Here is a 21,319-nt window from a genome sequence, read left to right on the forward strand (position 1 = left end):
TAAAAAAAATAGAAATAGCCTCAAAATAAAAATTTGCCAAGGTATAATTGAATGCTAGACATCAACTATATCTTCTTTGTAACTTTCCTTCTTTTATCGTTCAATATAACAATCATACAGGTAAGTTCATAAACCTATGTGAACAGGTCTTTAAGATTTTTAAAAATATTTTTATTTATTTTTGAGAGAATGAAAGAGAGACAGAGTGTGAGCAGGGGAGGAGCAGAGAGAGAAGGAGACACAGAATCCAAAGCAGGCTCCAGGCTCTGAGTTGTCAGCACACAGCCCGACGCAGGGCTCAATCCCATGAACTGCGAGGTCATGACCTGAGCCAAAGCCCAACCGACTGAGCCACCCAGGCGCCCCGTGAACACTTTAATGCATAACTATTAAATAAACACCCATATAATCACTAAGCAAGTCAAGAAATAGAACATTCCCATCACTCCCAGAAGCCTCCCATGGGTCCCTCCCTATTCATGGTACCACCATCACCCCAGACATAACCACCATCCTGATTTCTGTGATAATTTCTTTTTGCTTCTTTACAATTTTACCACATTTGGATGCATCTATAAAAATATGGTTTATTTCTGTTCATTTTTAATTCCATACGAATGGACTCATATTCTGTGATTATTAGAGTATCATTAATGTCATGTCTTTAACTCATATTGTTAATATAAGCATGTTGTTGCATATAAGCTATATAGTTCAAGCATGTTGTTGTATATAAGCTATATAGTTCATATACTTTCATGGTTGTATATTACTGTTATGTATGAATGTATCACATGTGTTTATCTATTTTACTTTGATGGATATTTGGGTTGCTTCCAAAGTCTTATAACCACTCATTATTTAATGATTTTACATTTTACTTTTAAACCTTTGATACATTTGGAATTTCTTTTGTTGTAAGAAGTTAGATAAGAATCCAACTTAAATCTTTTTCCTAATGGTAGTAAATTTACTTAATTCTTTTTTTCACTGACATGCACTACCATTGGTATTATTAAATTGCCATAAAAACTGATTCTTCTTCTAGACTCTCGATTCTCTTCCATTGATCTATTGATTGCCAGTATTACACTGTTTTAATAATTGTACTTTTAATACATATCTTAATACTAGGTGGGGCTATTTTTTAAGTAAACTCTACTCCTAATGTGGGGCTCAAACTCACAACCCTAAGATCAAGAGTTGTAAGCTCTAGTGACTGAGTCAGCCAGTTGTAGGTGGGGCTATTCTTAAATCATTACTCTTTTTGAGGCTTTTCAACTTATTCTATATTATGTATTTCTTCATCTGAACTTTAAAACCAACTCATGGAACACTCACCCCGCAAATTTTAGAAATACTCCTAGATGTAAAAATTAATTAAGGGAGGGAAATCGCAGAAGGGGGACCTCTAAGAGTTTGTAAAAAAGCATAAAAGCAAAGAAAAAATTGGCAAAAAAAATAAAAGTCAAAATCAACTTTGTCAAAACTCTGGGATTAGCCCAGACTTGCAGCCACATGGGGAGCATTTAGGCAAGAAAATAGCTGAATCTCAGGAAGGGCCACAAACACCGTGCATTTTAACTTACTCACCTTAGTCCCATTTCCCACGTTCCAGCTCAGCACAGCCTCAAAAGTAACAGCCCGCATTCCCAGGATTGGAGGGAGGAAAACAGGGCTGGAGCCTTAGTCCCAAAGAGAAGTCATCATGTTATCTGTCTGGTGGTTCCCCTCAAAAGGCTTGTCTTTTGACCACCTCACTCAACCTTACCCAGGGCTAAATGTTTCTGGGGAAGGGGGATGTTTTTGAATGTTTTACTAGGACAGTGGCCTGAGGCAACGGATAACAGGTGGGGCAGATGAAAAACTCCTCCAAAAGCTTTAAAGGAAAGATGGAGGAATGAGATGTCCATAAGGGGTTTTGAAAATCTCAGGTATGTTTCTGGGAATCTACACAGCCATGAACATGCATAGGGCCATGCACATGTTCAAAAACAGACCTGAAAATGTCCTACACTCTCACCTCTGATTGACCTTAAGGTTTGCACAAGTAGCTAACAAGGCTAAAAGCAGAGCTGTAAACTACATGGGTGATTACTGAACAAGTCCCTTAACAGACACCCAGAGGTCCTTGGCAAAGACAAGGGAGACTTAATTGGTTCCAGGTGTTTAGGGAAAGCTCTGTCCCATCATTAAGTGATCATGAGCTAACAAGCTAACAAGCAGTGACTTCAGTGGCCACAACAATAAAGATGAAGACTTCAGAGAATGAGTTCAGAAAAGTCGCTAAGCAAACAAACGACTATGACAATAGACAGCAACAACAACAAGCCCCTGGGAGGCAGGGAGAATCTGATTCCCAGAGCTGCCACAAAGTATCATCAGAAATGCTTCATTTTCAACAATCAACAGTGGGACATACAAAGAAACAGGAAGGTATGACCCATACACAGGGGAGAAAAGCAACCAAAAGACGGTGATGCTGTCCCTGAGAAGCCCTATCACTGAGCTTACCAGACAAAAACTATAAATTAACTATTTTAAATATATGAAAACATACATTAATACAAGAACTTGCCCACAAATATTTATAGCAGCATTATTTATAGTAACCAAAATGAAACAACCGAAACGGGAATGGATGCTGAATGGATAAACAAAATGTTGTACATCCATACAATGACATGTTATTAAAACATAGGAAGGAATAAAGTAGTGGTACATATGCTACATGAATGGACCTTAAAAACAATATCCTACATGAAAGAGGCCAGTCACAAAAGGCCACATATTTTATGACTCCATCCATATGAAATGTCCAGAACAGACAAATCCTTAGAGACAGGTGGTTGCCAGGGGCTGGGGGATGAAGGAATGGGGACTGACTGCTACCAGGTACAAGATTTCTTTTGGGGATGATGAAAATATTCCAGAATTAGACAACGGTGAAGGTTACACAATTTTTTCGACATACTAAAAACCATTTAATTGTACACTTTAGTATGATGAATTTTATGGTATGTGAATTATATCTCAATTTTTAAGTTAACCAAGCGAAAATTCAAGCAGTGGTGCACAGGGGTTAAATTGTAAGGCTTCTTGGGGTGCCTTGGTGTCTCAGTCTGTTAAACGCCCGACTCTGGGTTTTGGCTCAGGTCATGATCTCACAGTCTGTGGGTTCGAGCCCTATGTCAGGCTCCATGCTGATGGTGCAGACCCTGCCTGGGATTCTCTCTCCCTCTCTCTCTGCCACTCCCCTGCACTCGCTCGCTCTCTCTCTCTCTCAATAAATGAATAATTTTTTTTTAAATTGTAGGGCTTCTTCCATTTACTAGCTCTATGACCATGTCACCTAACTTCATTCGTTGTGTCTGTCTCTTCATCCACCCCCATTTCATAGGGTTGTGAGGATTAAGTGAGTCAGTATATGCAAGGTGCTTAGACAGGAACAAAGAAGAGATCAGTAAACGTGTTGTTTCTGGTAATGTGTTTATTAGGTTGTTGTTGACATTACCCTTTTATTCAGGTACAGGTGGTTCCTTTGCACTAACTCAGGTCTTTTTTGTGTGTTCCCCAGTACATTTTTAAGTTTCTTCACATAGATTTTGCACATTTTTTGTTATGTTTAATCCCACGCTTTTTAAAATCTTATTTTGTGTGACTGTCAATGGGATTTTCCATTGACCTCTATTAACTGATTGTTTTACATATAGAAGGCCTTTGATTTTTCTACTATTAATATATTAATTTTGTTCCCAACCACATCCTGAATTCCTTATTATTTATAATGGCTTTCCAGTATATTTTCTAGGATTTCCTGTAACTGTTATACTTCACTCTTAGAAGATTCTGGAAGGCTTCATTCTTTGACCGTGCTCTGGAATGACATATAGCACTAGAATTACACAGTCTTTAAAAATTTGGCAGAAGCTTTTTGTGAAATCTGTCTGGGACTACACTGCTGGGAGGAGGGTTTGTTGTTATTATTGATAATATCCCTATTTCTCTCAGAATAATTGGTTTCTTTGTCTTATCTATGCCTTCTGGGGCACTCTAGTAAGTCCTGAAAAACACATGTTTTTTATACAAAATCATGCTTAACACTCAAGTTTTTAAATGTATTTGCATAAGGCTGAGAAGATCATACTTTACGATACTTTTAAACTCTCGGTACATTTTCTTATTACTCCTTCACCACAAGGGTCTTTCTTACTATCCTTTTATAGCCACATCCTCTCCCCATTCCTGGTAACCACTAACCTGTTTTCATTTTCCACAGTTTTGTCATTTCAAGATTATGTTAAGTGGATCGAACATATGTAGTTTTTAAAGTGGTTTTTGTCACTCAGCATGATTCCTTCAAGATTCATCCAAGTTCTGAGATTTATTTGTAAGTGAAAAAAAAGGAAGCTGATAAAGAGTATATTACAAAAAGCTTGCCATCGTTTTGTAATCAAGAAAAGGAGGGGCGCCCGGGTGTCTTGGTTGGTTAAACATCTGACTTCATGAGCCCCCCGTCCGGTTCTGTGCTAACAGCTCAGAGCCTGGAACCTGCTTTGGACTCTGTGTCTCTCTCTCTCTGCCCCTCCCCTGCTTATGCTCTGTCTCGCTCTGTGTCTCAAAAAATAAAATAAAACGTTTAAAAAATATTTTAAGGAAATAATATATACATTTATTTTTTATAAAAGCATTATTGAGATAAAATTCACATATACAAAATTCACCCTTTGAAGTGCACAATTCAGTGGTTTTTAGTATAGTCACAAAGCTGTGCAGTCATCATCACCATTATCTAATTCCAGAATATTTTCATCACCCCAAAAAGAAAGCCCGTAACTGGTGGCAGTCAATTACAATTTTCCACACCCCCAACACCACCAGCTTCTGGTCAACAACCAATCTACTCTGTCTGTAAGGATTTGCTTCTTCTGAACATTTCTTACCAATGTAATCACACACGATGTGGTCTTTTGTGACTTGGTCCTTTCACTTAGCATAATGCTTTCCACGTTCATCCACGTTGTACTGTGTATCAGAACCTCCCTCCCTCTTGGGGCGCCTGGGTGGCTCAGTCGGTTAAGCGGCCGACTTCGGCTCAGGTCATGATCTCGCGGTCGGTGAGTTTGAGCCCCGCGTCGGGCTCTGTGCTGACAGCTCAGAACCTGGAGCCTGTTTCAGATTCTGTGTCTCCCTGTCTCTGACCCTCCCCCGTTCATGCTCTGTCTCTCTCTGACTCAAAAATAAATAAAAACGTTAAAAAAAATTTAAAAAAAAGAACCCCCTTCCCTCTTAAAGCTGAATAATATTCAATTATATGGATATACCACAATTTGTTTACCCATTTGTCAACTGATAGAAATATGGGTTTTTTCCACTTTTTAGCTACTAGGAGTAATGCTGCCATGAGCATTCATGACTAAATTTTATGTGAATGTATATTTTCCATTCTCTTGGGTAGATACCTAGAAGTGGAATTTGTGGGCCTTATGGTTATATTAACATTTTAAGGAACTGACAAACTGTTTATCAAAGTGGTCACATTTGCTTACTTTTGCAAAACAAAACAAACCCTAAAGGGTAAATGAGAAACTAATTTTAAAAGATACTTAGCTATAGAGGGCAGAAGGAAGGGAAAGGATAAAGAGTATAAGGGATTGAGGTGGAAATGAAACGTCACTGAATTTACCTTTTTTTTAAAAAAAAATTTTTTTAACATTTATTTATTTTTGAGAGATAGAGTGAGACAGAGCACGAGTGGGGGAGGGGCAGAGAGACGGAGGGACACAGAATCCAATGCAGGCACCAGGCTCTGAGCTGTCAGCACAGAGCCCGACGCAGGGCTTGAACTCACAGACCACAAGATCATGACCTGAGCTGAAGTTGAATGCTTAACCAACTGGGCCACCTAGGCACCCCATTTACCTTTTTATATAGCTTTGAAATATGGCCCATGTGAATGCCTTTATGTTTAAAAAGTTGCAAAAAGAGCAAACTGTAAAAGTGAGAACAAAGAGAAACATAAATCCAGTTGTATATAAAGTTGGTAACACAAGCACATACACAAAAAGAATCCTTTCAAGTGACTTTTGAACATGGTACTATGACTGTATATCCTTAGTGGGACAGAAAGAATGGCACAGAAATAACAACTGATTTTTTTATTTTTATCAGTAATAATGGTATTGTAATATAAATTATTTTATTAATATTGTCAGAGAAAGCCAATAAGTATACATGCTATTGTGATTAAGAACTAAGAACTAAGAACTAGGGCTCCTGGGTGCCCTAGTCAGTTGGGTGTCCAACTCTTGATTTTGGCTCAGGTCATCATCCCAGCATTGTGGAATTGAGCCCCACGTCGGGTTCAACACTGAGCACTGAGCGTGGAGCCTGCTTAGGATTCTCTCCTTCTCTCTTGCTCTCTCTCTCTCTCTCACCCCCTCTGCCTTTCTCCCCTGCTCACATGCTCTTTCTATTTCTCTCTAAAATAAAAATAAAGGTAAAAAAGAAACTAAGATTTTTGGTGTAAAAGAAAAGGATATGAATATAAAGTCAAAGGAAATGTAATGTTGAATTTGAATTGGAGGTATCATATAAATTCATGAGTTGTAATTCTGACCCACTCAAAGACCTAGGAGTAATGACACACCCGTAGCAATAAGCACCAGGGTCTTCATTTGTGAATGCTATTCTCTAAAAGAAGCAGGCCACCATGAAGAAACAGCTCATTCCAGATCAGAGGCAGAAAAAGTATAAGGTGAGACAGAAGTGTTTTGGTTGTGTTGGAAAGTAAGGAAACAATCCAAGATCAAAAGGGAGATGACCAGGACTGTCAAAATTACATACGTGCCAACCGGAAAGGAGTTCCACTGGCCAAATTTGTAACAAACTGCATATCAAAAAGCATAATGCCTATAGTTGATGGTTAATATCTGTAAACTGAGGATAATCTTTACTACCTCATTGGATTCCTGTAAAAATTAAATGTTTATGCAAGGAAAAATGCCTGACACAGGATAGTTGCTGAAGATTTTGTTTCTCTTCCCCTTCATACCCCATGAAGCCTTGAGGGCCTAAAGGTAGCTTAAGTTCTGGAAGGCTACAGAAAGGTTATTTGAAAAAATTTTTAAATAGTTTCTTGCCTCCCAGAGTGGCCCTGTCAGTGCCAACAATGCCCCCAAACTGGTGCTCGCATGTGAGCCATGCTTCCAGATCAAATCACATATCTGCCTCACCCCTAACCTCTAGACATTTTAAATCTGAATGCAAAGCCAAAACTCATCATATCTCATCCAAAGGAGTGTGTTATAATCAGAACAGGCTCATGGCTATAATAAAGAACTCTAAAGTATCAGAGTTTCCACATAACAAAAGTTCATTTCTTGCTCATGCCATAGCATAATGTTCAGCGGTGGTGCTCTGCTCCACAATCATTCAGGATCCAGACTCTTCCAGGCCATTTTCCTCCTCTGATGGGCAAACAAAGAGAGAGAGCATAGAGGATGGTGTATAGGTTTTCCCAAGGGCCAGGCCGTAGGCTGGAAGTGGCCTCACTGGGAAATGTAGCCTCACTGGATTTCCCAGCAGGAAAAGGAAAAGAGGATTGGTGAAACCCATCATAAGGAACAGGCTCTCGAAAGTCAGGAGCCCCAGAAGGGCAAATAATCCTTCTGATCTGAATGATTTTGCTGCTGGAAAGCTGGAAGCAGTTCAAAATAAATGTTTCAATGTAGAAAGCAATAAAAACAATGAAGATAAAGGAAAAGAGAGTCAAGTAGCCCAAGAGGTTGACAATTAGTGCTATGGAGGGTTGCAGGTGAGTTTCACATTCAGATCCCACATATGCTCTGAGACTCAGTTTTCCTGATCTGGGACCACTTTGCTTTAATTCCCTCCTACACTGCTAATGACATTTTCATTCTCTTGTGTTTGTTCTGATACAGAGACTGATAAGTACTCTGTAAATATAAAGTTTTCTATCACTGCTAAGTAAATATTCATTTTGGGGGACTCTTATTGGAAAGGGTTAACTGAAATTCCAAATTCAAATTAAATTAAAGAAACAACCTTTAAAATTACACATCTTCCATAGACCAACTCATATTTAACTAAGTCTTCTTCAAATATAAATGCTATTGCTAAGATTATCAAGCCTATTGAAGACTTTTCACTATATGAAATTTTAGATTTCATTGTCAATCAAAATAAATTCAAATTCTATATGTAAATACAAGGTTTCCATGTATATATTTACTTGCTATGTGTAGTAATAATTCCTTCCTCAATCCATGTCTCCCTTCATCCACCACCCCATTGTTTTGCTTTCCTTTACAGCAAAACTCCTTCAAAGAGTTATCTATACTTGCCATCTCTCTGTCTCTCCTCCTCTTCTTTCTTCCTTCCCCAGCCACAGAAACTGATCTTGGCAAGACCACCAGAGACCTTCATATTTCCAGATCCAAGAGTCCATTTTCGGCTCTCTTCTTATTTGACAAGTTAACCTCTCCATCCTTCTGGAAACACTTCTTCACTCAGCTTCCAGCACACCACTTTCTCTTGGTTCTTCTTCTACTTTACTGACTTCTCCTCATTTTCCTTTGCTGCTTTCTCTTTATTTCCTTGACCTGTAAATATTGGAGTGCTCCAGGGCTCAGGACTCTTTTCTTTATTTATAGCCTCTATAGATGAGACCATGTCTAGTCTCATATCTTTAAATATCATACAGAGTGACAACTCCCAAATTTATGTCACCAGACAGGATGTCTGCAGTCCTTGAACTCAGATTCATACAGCCAGTGTTCCACTAGACTTCCAGTTTAAAGGATATCTCAAAGTTAATACATCCAAAGCCCAAACCCTGATTCCCCACCCTTCCCAAAACCTGCACTTCCCTAAGTCTGCCTCATCTCAGTAAATGGCAAGTTCATTCTTCCAATTGCTGATTGTGGACCTTGAACCACTGTTGACTCCTCTCTCTCTCTCGCTCTCTCTCTGCCTCTCTCTCTCATATACCACATTAAATCTATTAACAAATCATATCAGCTCTACATTCAAAATATTTCCAGAGCCTGACTGCCTCTCACCAACTCTATCAAATAGAAAAATATCAAGAAGTTCTCCAAAAGTTGGAAACTTAACAGAATACTTCCAAATAATTTATGGTTCAAAGAGTAAGCTTCAAAGGATATCAAAAACTATATTGAACTCAATGAAAATTAAAATTACAATGTATCAGAATTCATGGGACACAGCTAAATCAGTGCTGAGATGGAAATTTGTTGCACTAAATGCATACAATTAGAAAAGAGGAAAGGTCTCAGAGCTCCCACCTTAAGAATCTAGGAAAAAAAGATCATAATAAATTCAAAAGAGGCAGAAGAAAGGCAATAATAAAGATAAAAGCATAAATCAAGGAAATTAAACATTAAAACGATAAGTGAGAGAGGAAAGGGAAGAGAGAGTTACTGCTGAGCCAGGGAAGAATCTGAAGCTCACAGATGTGGTAATTTTCCTAGGACCACATGAGATGAGATTCAAATGAGGGTCCTCTGCTTCAAAATAACTCACTCATTTCCAGTTGGAAAGAGAAATTGTGATCAACATATACAACCGGGGGGAAAAAATCCCACGTACCCTTCAAAAGAACCCAGGTTTGGTTTTCAGACATTTTAGCTCAAAGATCTATTACATCTATTGGAGTCATCCGTTGTATTTGCCACCCAATATTCATTCTTCCTTCTTAGAGTAACTACCTTGGTTCTCCTTCCCATCTTAGCCCACAAGGGGGTTCATCCTCTTCAGGCTCCTCAGCCAATTAAAACAGGGATAGCCTTATCACTCTGGTTATTTCAGAAATTGGCATGTGACCCAACAAATCCCAATAAGGTTTTGCTTACATTTTTTTTGAGAACTGTTCTTTTCCACATGTTGTGGATCAGAGAGGATATAAGCTGTTAGATCCTACAGTTGTCTTGCCACCACTAAAGGACAGCCTTTCAGAGAACAGAACCAGAAAAGGTAGAGCCAATAGCTGGAGAGAGAAACTGAGTCTTGATGGTATCTTTAGAACCATGCATCAATCTGGACCTGAAGTCAAAATTTTTCAGTCATGAGAGTTAACAAATTCAGGTTTTATGTAAGTCCATTTGAATTGATTTTTCTGTTACTTGGAACTGAAAGAGTCCTTATTAAAGCACCATCACACTGTTCTCCTTTGAAATAAATCAAACTTTTCCAAAGATAAAGCCAGGAATGGTGAGGGTTTTCAGTTGTATTTAATCATAAAATAGAGTTGCCCCCCAATTTTTCCCTTTGGAGCAGAACCCACCAAGAGGTTCTTCTGTATGCCAAAGGGCATTGGGCCAACTAATCCTCTGAGCCCTTGGTTCACTTCCCTGAGTCCTTCCAGTGAAATAATAAACACTGACAATGAATAGTCACTTGTCTGTATATACACAGGTGATACCTGTTATTGTAAATAATGGTTTTGGATATATTAGAGAGCGGGGTATGTAGGCCAAATGCAAGGGTGACTAGACACAGAATGAGCCAGTGATGCATCCCATCCAAGCTTACATTTTTTATGGACCTTGAGTCAAATGGTGGCCCCCTAGAAAAGATGTGTCCATCCCTAATCCCCAGAACTTGTGAATATCACTTTGTAGCAAAAGAGTGAAGACTGTGTTATATGGCAAAAGATGTGATTAAATTAAGGATCCTGAGAAGAGAGTATCCCGGATAGTCTGGGTGTACCCTGAATGCAATCACATGTAGCCTCATACAAGAAAGGGGCAGAAAAAGAGAAGAAAGACACACAGACAAAAGGCAATGTGAAGACAGAGAACAGAGATGTGACCACAAGCCAAAGAATGTTGATAGCCACCAGAAGACGGAAGAGGTAAGAAATGGGTTTTCCAGAGGGACCACAGCGCTGCTGACACCTTGATTTCAGACTTGTGGCCTCCAGAATGGCAAGAGAAAAAAATTTCTGTTATTTCAAGCCACTCAGTTTCTGGTGATTTGTTATAGCAGCTACAGGGAAATAATAAGTCTTGTTAGAGTAATATTAGGCCATTGAGATTAATTTCAGTTCAGACATTTGGTAGGAAATACCAGCAAAGGACACCAGACAGCTAATGTTTGTATAGTGCTTCCTAAGTTCCAAGTAATATTCTAGGTACTATGCACATATTAACCCATTTAGTTATTAATGTTACCTAGAGGGCGCCTGGGTGGTTCAGTTGGTTAAGCGTCTGACTTCAGTTCAAGTCATGATCTCACGGTTTGTGGGTTTGAACCCCATGTCAGGCTCTGTGCTGACAGCTCAGAGCCTGATGTCTGCTTCGGATTCTGTGTCTCCCTCTCCCTTTAACCTTCGCCTGCTCACACCCTGTCTTCCCCCCTCCCTCCCTCCCTCTCTCTCTCTCAAAAATGAAAGAAAGAAAGAAAGAAAGAAAGAAAGAAAGAAAGAAAGAAAGAAAGAAAGAAAGAAGAAAGTTACCCTAGGAGATAGGTATTACTATATTATTCCATTTTACAGATAAGGAAACTGAGGCACAATGAGAACTGGTATTTAGGTACAGGTAGAGCTAGTTCCAGAGTGTATGCTCTTGATCACTTCACTCTCTAGCAGTTACTATGTGGAAAAGGAATCAATCAGGCACATGGGGATTAGTCTACATCAGAGGTTCTCACTTCTGGTTGTACTTTCAAACCACCTTTAGGCTTTAGGACCCTAAAGGGGAAGAGTTACACTGAAGACAAATTATTCAGAATCTTCAGCATAGAATCTTGAACATCAGTAGTGCTTAAGATTTCCATCAGATGATTCTAATGTGAAGCCAAGGTTAAAAAACACTGACATAATAACCTCCAATTTGCACATTTAACTAATTTTTTCAAGTTGGCTTTGACCAGATGTTTGGCTTCTCCAAAGGCTATGCCTACACAGAGAAATTAGATTGCCAAACCTAGTAAAAGGTCTAATTCAGTAAAACCACGTTGTTTTTTCCTGAAGTGGAATAGCTGACCATTTCCTATTAAGGGCTGGACCATGGGAAAAATTCAGTGTTAGGTCTCCCCAAAGCAAGGATCCTGAGACTTCTTGTCATCTTGCTTTGACACCCTACAAGTGAAGATAGTCAGGTTCCATTATCTACCCCTAGTAGATATCTTCTGGTTTGAATCATCTAGTGGTCATGATCCCGTAGATCTATTTTAATTGTGAAAAACATTGAAATGATTAGCTCATGAAGACTTAAAATAAATGAAGCCATTTTGAAGTTTTCTGTTTATGTTTTTTTATATCTTCATATTTGTGTCCTGGTAGTGTTGGGGGCTCACTCACTCACTTCTCCCTCTTCCTGCCTCTACCTCAACAGAGAAGTTCAATCTGAACATGTAATGAACTACCAAAGTTTTAAGGAACTTGGAGGGTTCCTCTGAATGATAGAAAGATAATCATCATACAAGAGACATACTACTATTGATCACTATTTATACCCCCAAAGATCAAAATCTGAGTATACAAATAGAATCAGATCAACCTCTTGGCCTGAGTAACTAATCAATTAATTCGAATAACTAGTTAAACTTTTTTTTAAAAAAATTTTTAAGTGTTTATTCATGTTTGAGAGAGAGAGAGAGAGAGAGAGAGAGAGAGAGAGAGAGAGAGGTGAGAGTGGGCAAGAGAGAGTGGGCAGAGAGAGAGGGAGACAGAGAAACCGAAGCAGGCTCCAGGCTCTGAGCTATTACTGGACTATAGCTGGCTATAGTCCACCTAAAGCTGGCTCCAGCTATTACTGGACTGCAGAGTCCAGTGCAGGGCCCAAACCCATGAACTGTGAGATCATGACTTGAGCCAAAGTCAAAAGCTTAACCAACAGAGTCACCCAGGTGCCCCTAACTTATCTTTTCAAGTTGACTGTTTGAGGTGGATTTTGGCACTGTGTAGGAACACCTACTCAGCCATTCACTCCAACTGCTCTTCACGAAATAAGTAAATTGTAGATAGCGACATGGGGTGATTTTCAGCTTGAAGCACAAAATTCAGTAAGCTTTGTAGGCTCAGGGCAAAGTATGTAGACTGTTGGACACAAATACATCATCTCTCTAGGCTACAACTTTGTCCCCTTTATTTTTCATTGTTTGCAAAAAGAAATTTATGGTTTTCTAATTCCAGCTCTTTGGCTTTATACTGCAGCCCAGCTTTATTTTTTCTTTTTGTTTTTGTTTGTCTTGCTAGTTTTTAAATATAATTTATTGTCAAGTTAGCTAACATACAATGTATACAGTGTGTTCTTATCTTCAGGAGTAGGTTCCCAAGATTCATCGCTTACATACAACACCCAGTGTTCATCCCAACAAGTGCCCTCCTCAACGCCCATCACCCATTTTCTTCTCTCTCCCATCACCCCCCCACCAACCCTCAGTTCGTTCTCTGTATTTAAGAGTATCTTATGGTTTGCCTCCCTCCATCTGAAACTATTTTTCCCCTTCCCTTCCCCCATGGTCTTCTATTAAGTTTCTCAAATGCCAAATATGAGTGAAAACGTATGATATCTGTCTTTCTCTGACTGACTTATTTCACTTATGTAGCCCAGCCTTATAGGGCTTCTCATGCTGTTCAGAAACTGTTCTATATAGCCATGTAGCAATGAGGCCTATATAGTGCCATCATTCTGAGAACTTCTGAGAAACTTCTACCTTGATTTAAATATTGTCCTGGCACTCAGTAGCCCCGATCAAAGAGTACCATTTTTTTAAATTTTATTTAAATCCAAGTTAGTTAACATACAGTGTAATAATGATTTCAGGACTGGAATTTAAAGATTCATCACTTACACATAATACCCAGTGCTTATCCCAACACCCATTTATAAAGGAAACCACTTTCAAGGGCAAAATGGGTGATGGACATTGAGGAGGGCACTTGTTGAGATGAGAACTGGGTGTCGTATGTAAGCAATGAATCATGGGAATTTACCCCCAAAACCAAGAGCACACTGTACATGCAGTACATTAGCCAACTTGACAATAAATTACATTTAAAAAAAAAGAAAGGACACCACTTTCAAAAATGGATCTGCCTCAGTGCATCTCCCTCCTACATCTCCATTCCACTGTTCATGCTGATGAAAAAAGGAAAAGCCTTTTCTGAGGTCTCTGTGGCAGAATTTACCATGCGAAAGTTTCAGTCCTGACATTCATAAGCATCTGCTGCTATCTCCCACACTCTATCCCCCAACTTATAGTCATGGAGCCACGGCATGAAAAGGAACCCCCCAATCTCCTATCATGCTTAGCTCTCCACAGGTTTAGAAACTTGTACCATGGGACCCAAAGTCCATTGCACATTAAACCTGAGAACAGAAAAAGTAATAGTTACAATGAAACAAAGGAAACTATTACAGACAGAATGTTTATGTACCCCCAAAATTCATACATTGAAATCTAATCCACAATGTGATGGTATTTGGAGATGGTGCCTTTGGAGGTAATTAAGTCATGAAGGTTGAGCCTTCGTGAATGGGATTAGTGCCCTTATAAAAAGAGGCAAGAGCGCTCACTCACCCTATTCCCGCTATGTGAGGATACAACAGAAAGTCAGGTACCTAGAAACCAGAAAATGGCCATCAACCAAACTGAACCTTGCTAGCACCATGATCTCAGACTTCCAGCCTCCAGAACTGTGAAAAATAATTTCTGTTGTTGATAATCCACTCAGCTTATGGTGTTGTATTATATGAACCTGCACTAAGATCAAAACACTCAGAACAAATTGGTGGAAAGTTTAGAAACACAAACCAATGAGCTTAGCATAGTAAAACTGAGTACAAGTAGAGGCCACCAAAGTCAACACGTAAACAAGTCCTGCAAAATGTTCAAATTTTCAAAGATAAATGCTAAAACCCATTGGAGGGACTTTAGCTTCCAGTCAACATGGAGTCAACAAGGACTAGATTTACCATCCAGGCTGAACAAAAATACAAACAAGACAAATTATACAAAATAATGATTTATAAAACATTGAACATCAGGCAATGAAAGACAAAGATCCCTGAGAGACACACACACACACACACAAATGATGTGAGCCTTATAACTGATCTAGTTTACTTCGAGAGAGAGTTTTCCTCCCCAGGAAAGATGCCCTTCTCTCAGACAGAAGTTTGCAGATTTGCTGCATTGAAGAAAGAGAACTGAGATTCCAGATCAAGATATCTAGAAGTCTCAGGAGAGAGTACTGAAGATGAGAGATATACAAAGAGACTTGCATCTCAATTATTCAGCGGAATCTTAATTAATGCACTTATGTAAGGAAAGGATCACTCAAAAGGATTAAAGGGAATAGTGCCTAGTGCTTACACATGGCCAGGAATAGAGCCCCTTCCTACCAGCTAGACAGAGAAATATGGTACATTGGGTGGAGTATTCATAAAGTGCTTACCTCAGAGGAGAGGATTAATTATCCCTGTCACTAGCACTCTTCTAGAACTACTTAAAAACTCAGATCAAGTCCTGAAAGGATCAAATTATTTCCAAGTAATTCAACTGCATCCCAGAACAAAGTCAAGAATATTTATAGAAATACAAACATATTTAACATTCAAAAAGCTACCTATGACCATCCAATCAAAGATTGCCAGCCATACAAAGAAATGGGAAACATCCCCCTTCATGAGAGGAAAAATCAATCAAAACTGACACAGAAATGACACAGATGTTAGAATTAGCAGACAATGACATTAAAGAAGTTATTATAACTGTTCCAGTTATGGAATGAATAAGTCATGGGGATGAAAGATACATCATAGGGAATATAGTCAGTGGTATTATATAAGCATTATAGGGTGACAGACAGTAGCTTCACTTGTGGTAAGCATAGCATAATGTATACTGCTCAAATTGCTGTTGTACACCTAAGACTAATATAACATTGCGTGTCAATTATACCTCAATTTTTAAAAAACCACCTATTATAACTGCAATCCATGTTCATAAAGTTAAGTAGCAATATGAAGGATAGCAAAAAGACCAAAATCCCACTTCTAGTGATTGAAACTGTAATGTCTGAGTTGAAAATATCCCAGATGGAATTAAAAACATAAGACACTGCAGAAGACTATGAATTGAAGACATAGCAATAGAAACTACTTCAAATGAAGTACACAGAAAAAAATAATCCAAAAAGGAAGGAAGAAAGGAAGGAAAGAAAGAAAGAAAGAAAGGAGAGAGGGAGAGAGAGAGAGTGAAGGAAAGAAAAAGAAAAGAAGAAAGAAAGAAAGAAAGAAAGAAAGAAAGAAAGAAAGAAAGAAAGAAAGAAGCATCAGTGAGCTGTGGGATGGTTTTACACATGCATGGGCCTCACAAGTATGTAATTGCAGTTTCTGAACAATAGGAGAAAGAAGCAGGGAGATGAAGAATAATGTACAAAAATTGACCAAATTTAATGAAAACCTTAAATCCGCAGACCTAAGGACTTTAAAAAACCCCAGCATTACAGTCATGATGAAAACTACACCAAAGAATATGATAGATTACTCAAAACCAGTGATAAGAAGAAAACACTAAAAGCAGTCAGAGGTTAAAAGACACATGTACCGAGGAACAAAGATATGAAGGACAACAGACTTCTTTTTATAAACAATTCAAGCAAGATGACAATGGAGCAGCACATGTCAATTACTCAAAGAGAACAGCTGTCATTCCAGAAAGCCATATCCTGGAAATGTATATCTCCAAAAACAAAGGAGACACAAAGACATTTTCAGATACTCCAAATCTAAGAGAAATAAAGTTCTTGAGGCAAAATAAAAAATAATACCAGATATAAATAGGGATCAATCTCCAAAAGTGAAGAACATCAGAAATGGCAACTATATGGGTAAATATGTAAGTTTTTATGATTTAAATCTCCTTAAAAGATAACTGTTTAAAAAGATAATAGCAATATGGTGGAGCTTTTTATAGCATGTATATATGTAAAACAAATAATGACAATAGCATAACTTTCAAGAGATGACATGGAAGTATTTATTCTTATTCTTATACTGTACGTGAAGGGGTATACTATTACTTGAAGGGAGACTGTGATAAATTTAAGATACGTGCAATAAATCTTTAAGCAAACTAACAAAAGAGTTATAGCTAATAAGCCAAAAAAGATACAAAATGAAAAAAGTTAACAATCCAAAAGTTGGAAGATGGAGGAAATGGGAACAAATAACAGAGGGAAAAATAGAAACAACCAGCAATATTCCATAATGGAATTAAATTATAAATTAGTAACATAAAATATCTGGAAAATCCCTGAACATTTGGAAACTAAAAAGCACCCTTCCAAAGAATCTATGAATCAGAGAAGGAATAAAAAATATAAGACATTTGAAAATGAATTAACATGAAAACAACATATAAGAATTTGTGAGGTGCCATAAGCAGTTTATTTGTGTGAAATTCATAACAATACATGCCTATACTACAAAAGGGAGAAGGTCTCAATCTATAACCTTAGCTTCTGCCTTAAGAAAGTAGAAAAAGGAGAGCAAATTAAAGCCAAAGCAGGAGGAAGACAAATATAAGTATCAAAGCAGAAAACAAATAAATAGGAAACAGAAAAACCAATAGAGAAACTAAATAAACCCAAAATACAATTCCTTGAGAAGATTAATAAAATTGATAAAGTTCTAACTAGACAGATTGGGGCAGAGTGAGAAGACAAAAATTACCATTATTAAGAATGACAGAGGTGACATTCCCACAGATTCTACAGGTATTAAAAGGATATTTATCAAGTAACATGATTATATTTTAAGGGATCTTCAACATCCTAACTCAAAGTATCCATATGGAAAGTGACAATTTCAGGAGTTAGTGACATCATAGCAGCTTAGTAGAAGAAATCTTACACATGAATGGTGATTCTTCCTTCAAAGCAAATCCCTCAAAGCAGTGCCTACTTGTAGGAGTGTCTTGATCTCTGTGGCATTTAATCGCATGGTCAGTTTGCAAGGTACTTCTTAAAATCTTAATATCAGTGTTATTTCTTCTATTAGGTTTAGTAAGAGTTAAACCATATTAGAAGAAACATATAACATATTACAAGAAAAAACAGAAGCCTAAAGTATCAGCTATTTATATCACTTTGTATTCCAACCTTTATCAATGTTAATTCATGCATGTTGATGTGGATTTTTCAGAGCGTACTCTTTATGGGCTACTTTTTTTTACTAAATGGCTTTATATGCTTATTTTCATCATATAATCCAAAAAACTAATATTTTTAAGTAAACATGATATTCAATCATATTGATTATAATCAGAACTCAATTATAGGGCATTTAAGTAACTTCCAGTATTTCGCAGTTGTAAATAATAACATAACTTTGTATAAATTGACTTATTTTAGATTATTTCCCTTGAGTAGTTACCCTAAATGAAATTCCTGGGCCAAAAAAAAAAAAAAAAAAGTGAACAATTGTTCAGCGATTGGTAAACATTGCCAGATTAGATTCACAGAAACTTAGAACAATTCTCAGTGACACAGGGCCACACATACATATAATTTTCTCACTGGCCTACCTGCAGTTCTTTTCATCCTTATTGAGGTATAATTAAGAATCAAGGGCACATATTTAAAGTATGTAATTAAGTATGTAATTTGATAAATTACTATCGTGATATCAATAATGAACATATTCATCACCAACAAATTTTGCTCATACCCTTCATAATCCCACCTTCTATCCCTCTTTTTCCCTAGGAAACCACTGATACTTTTTTTTTAATCTTTATTTATTTTCAAGAGAGAGAGAGAGAGAAAGAAAGAGAGAGAGACGGAGCATGAGTGGGGGAGAAATAGAGAGACAGAGGGAGACACAGAACCTGAAGCAGGCTCCAGGCTCTGAGCTGTCAGCAGAGAGCCTGACCAAACTCACGAACCACAAGACCATGACCTGAGCCAAAGTTGGATGCCCAAAGGACTAAGTCATCCAGGTGCCCTAAGAAACCACTGATACTTTAAATACCACAGATTGGTTTCAATTTCATATAAATGGAATCATAACGCATGTATTCTTTTTTGCTTGGTTTCTTTTATCCAGAATAATTATTTTTAGTTTCATCCCATGTTGTACCATGTATCAATAGTTAATTCTTTTTTTTTAAGTTTATATATTTTGAGAGAGAGAGCATGAGCAGGGGAAAGGCAGAGAGACAGAGAGGGTGAGAGCGAATCCTAAGCAGGCTCTGGGCTCAGCACAGAACCCAGAGTGGGGCTCAATCCCACAAACCATAAATCATGACCTGAGGCAAAATCGAGAGCCCAACTGTCTGAACTCCTCAGGCACCCCAAAAATTAATTCATTTTTTAAAATTTTCTTTTAATGTTTATTTATTTTTGACAGAAAGAGAGAGAGACAGAGCATGAGTGGGGGAGGGGCAGAGAGAGAGAATCCGAAGCAGGCTCCAGGCTCTGAGCTGTCAGCACAGAGCCTGACGTGGGGCCCGAACTCACAGACTGCGAGATCATGACCTGAGCCGAAGTCGGAGGCTCAACCGACTGAGCCACCCAGGCGCCCCCGAAATTAATTCATTTTTATTGATGAGTATGATTCTATTATATGATTACACCTCAGTTTGTGTGCTTACTCACCTATTTATGGACGTTTGGGTTGTTTCCAGGTTTTGGCTATCACAACTAAAACTGCTATGAGCATCTTCATACAAATCTATGTATGAATATGTGCTTTTATTTCTATCAGGAAAAGAGCTAGCAAAAGGAATGGCTAGGTCGTATGGTATGTTTCTGTTTAACTTTTTAAGAGACTGTCAAAATGTTACTCAAAGTGATTGCCATTTACATTCCCATAAACAATGTATACAAATTAGTATGGTCAGTCTTTAATTTTAGCCATTCTAGTGGATGCATACTGGTATCCCACGGGGTGCTTCAATTTATATTTCCCTAATGACTAATGATGTTGAGCATCTATTCATGTTTTTATTTTCCTTTATGTTCTCTTTAGCAAAGTATCTGTTCATATCATGAGATGCAAGAGCAATTCATTAGAGAAAGAAAAGTATTTTCAGGAATGATACTAAAACAAATGGATATCCATACCAAAAAAAAGAACTTTGATTCACACTTCTAAGCCTATATAAAAGTTAACCCACGATGGATCATATGCATAAATGTAATACCCTAAACTCTAAATCTTTTATTTATTTATTTATTTATTTATTTATTTATTTATTTATTTATTTTTCCTTAATCTTTTAAGGAAACATAAGAGAAAATCCTTGTGACCGTAGCTTACACAAAGATTTCTTAGAGATGACACCAAAAGCACAAAAACAAATAGAAAAATTGGGTGGTATTAAAATTTTAAGCTTCTGATTTTTCAAAAGACATGGGCAGGAGAATGAAAACTACAAGCCACACAGACTGGGAGAAAATATATGCAAAGCATGTATCTGGGGAAAGTATTTGTACCCAGAATATATAAAGAACTTGCAAAACTCAATAAAAAGAAAACAAAGGACCCAGTACTCTAATATTTAGATTTGTTTACCAGATATATGACTTTGGGCAAGTAAAAAACATTTATGGAGAGACTGAAGTGAGAACTCGCACTGCTGTTCAAAGAGAGCAAATAGGGGCAGGAGAGAGACAGACACTGCACACAGAAAAGGATCCTGGGATGTTTCATGGTCAGCTATGTCAAAAGCATATTGCCTATTTTCTTCACAGTAACTTCTAGGGTCAGCCTTGACAACATAGAATTTTGAAAAGAGCTTGGAGCCTGATTAAGGTTTGGGTAGTAGGATTGGATATTATGGCATACATTTGAAAGATATTTGGTATTAAAAAGAGGAGAAGCATTCCAAGTCAATGTACATAAAGTGCTGGACAATTTTAAGTCATAAGCCATCAGGCCCCTTTTCCTGACTGAACATCACATGCCCACCCACAAATCTGGGAATAGACCATTCTTTGAGGGCCAGACCAAGTGCCCGCCCATTACTCCCACTCACTCCCACCAATCACTGCACTCAGGTGGAGCGCTGTCATTTGTGAAATAGTATTAATAACAGCAATTGCCTCAAGGACAAAATGAGAAAACCAAAGTAAATGTTGTAACATCATTCCTAGAATCCCCAGAGCTCAATAAATATTGGGTTCTCCTTTCCTTTGTCCCCTTCCCCAACCAAATAGAAGGCAAATTACATTGCTGGCCCCACTTCAGAAAGTTCTTTAATTTAGAGCTCCTACGCTGAGCTCTTATTAAAGGATTCTGGGTTGAGCACAGTGACTTTT

At 37.9% G+C, this 21,319-nt stretch overlaps 1 protein-coding gene across 1 annotated transcript in view; it reads right to left on the reverse strand.

Moving 5' to 3' along the window:
- Positions 1-21,319, reverse strand: part of SRD5A2 (steroid 5 alpha-reductase 2) — a 41,094-nt gene that overhangs the window by 12,715 nt on the left and 7,060 nt on the right. The window lies entirely within an intron of this gene.

The sequence above is a fragment of the Panthera onca genome, chromosome A3, assembly GCF_046562875.1.
Source record: "Panthera onca isolate mPanOnc1 chromosome A3, mPanOnc1 haplotype 2, whole genome shotgun sequence".
In the NCBI taxonomy this organism is placed as follows: domain Eukaryota; kingdom Metazoa; phylum Chordata; class Mammalia; order Carnivora; family Felidae; genus Panthera; species Panthera onca.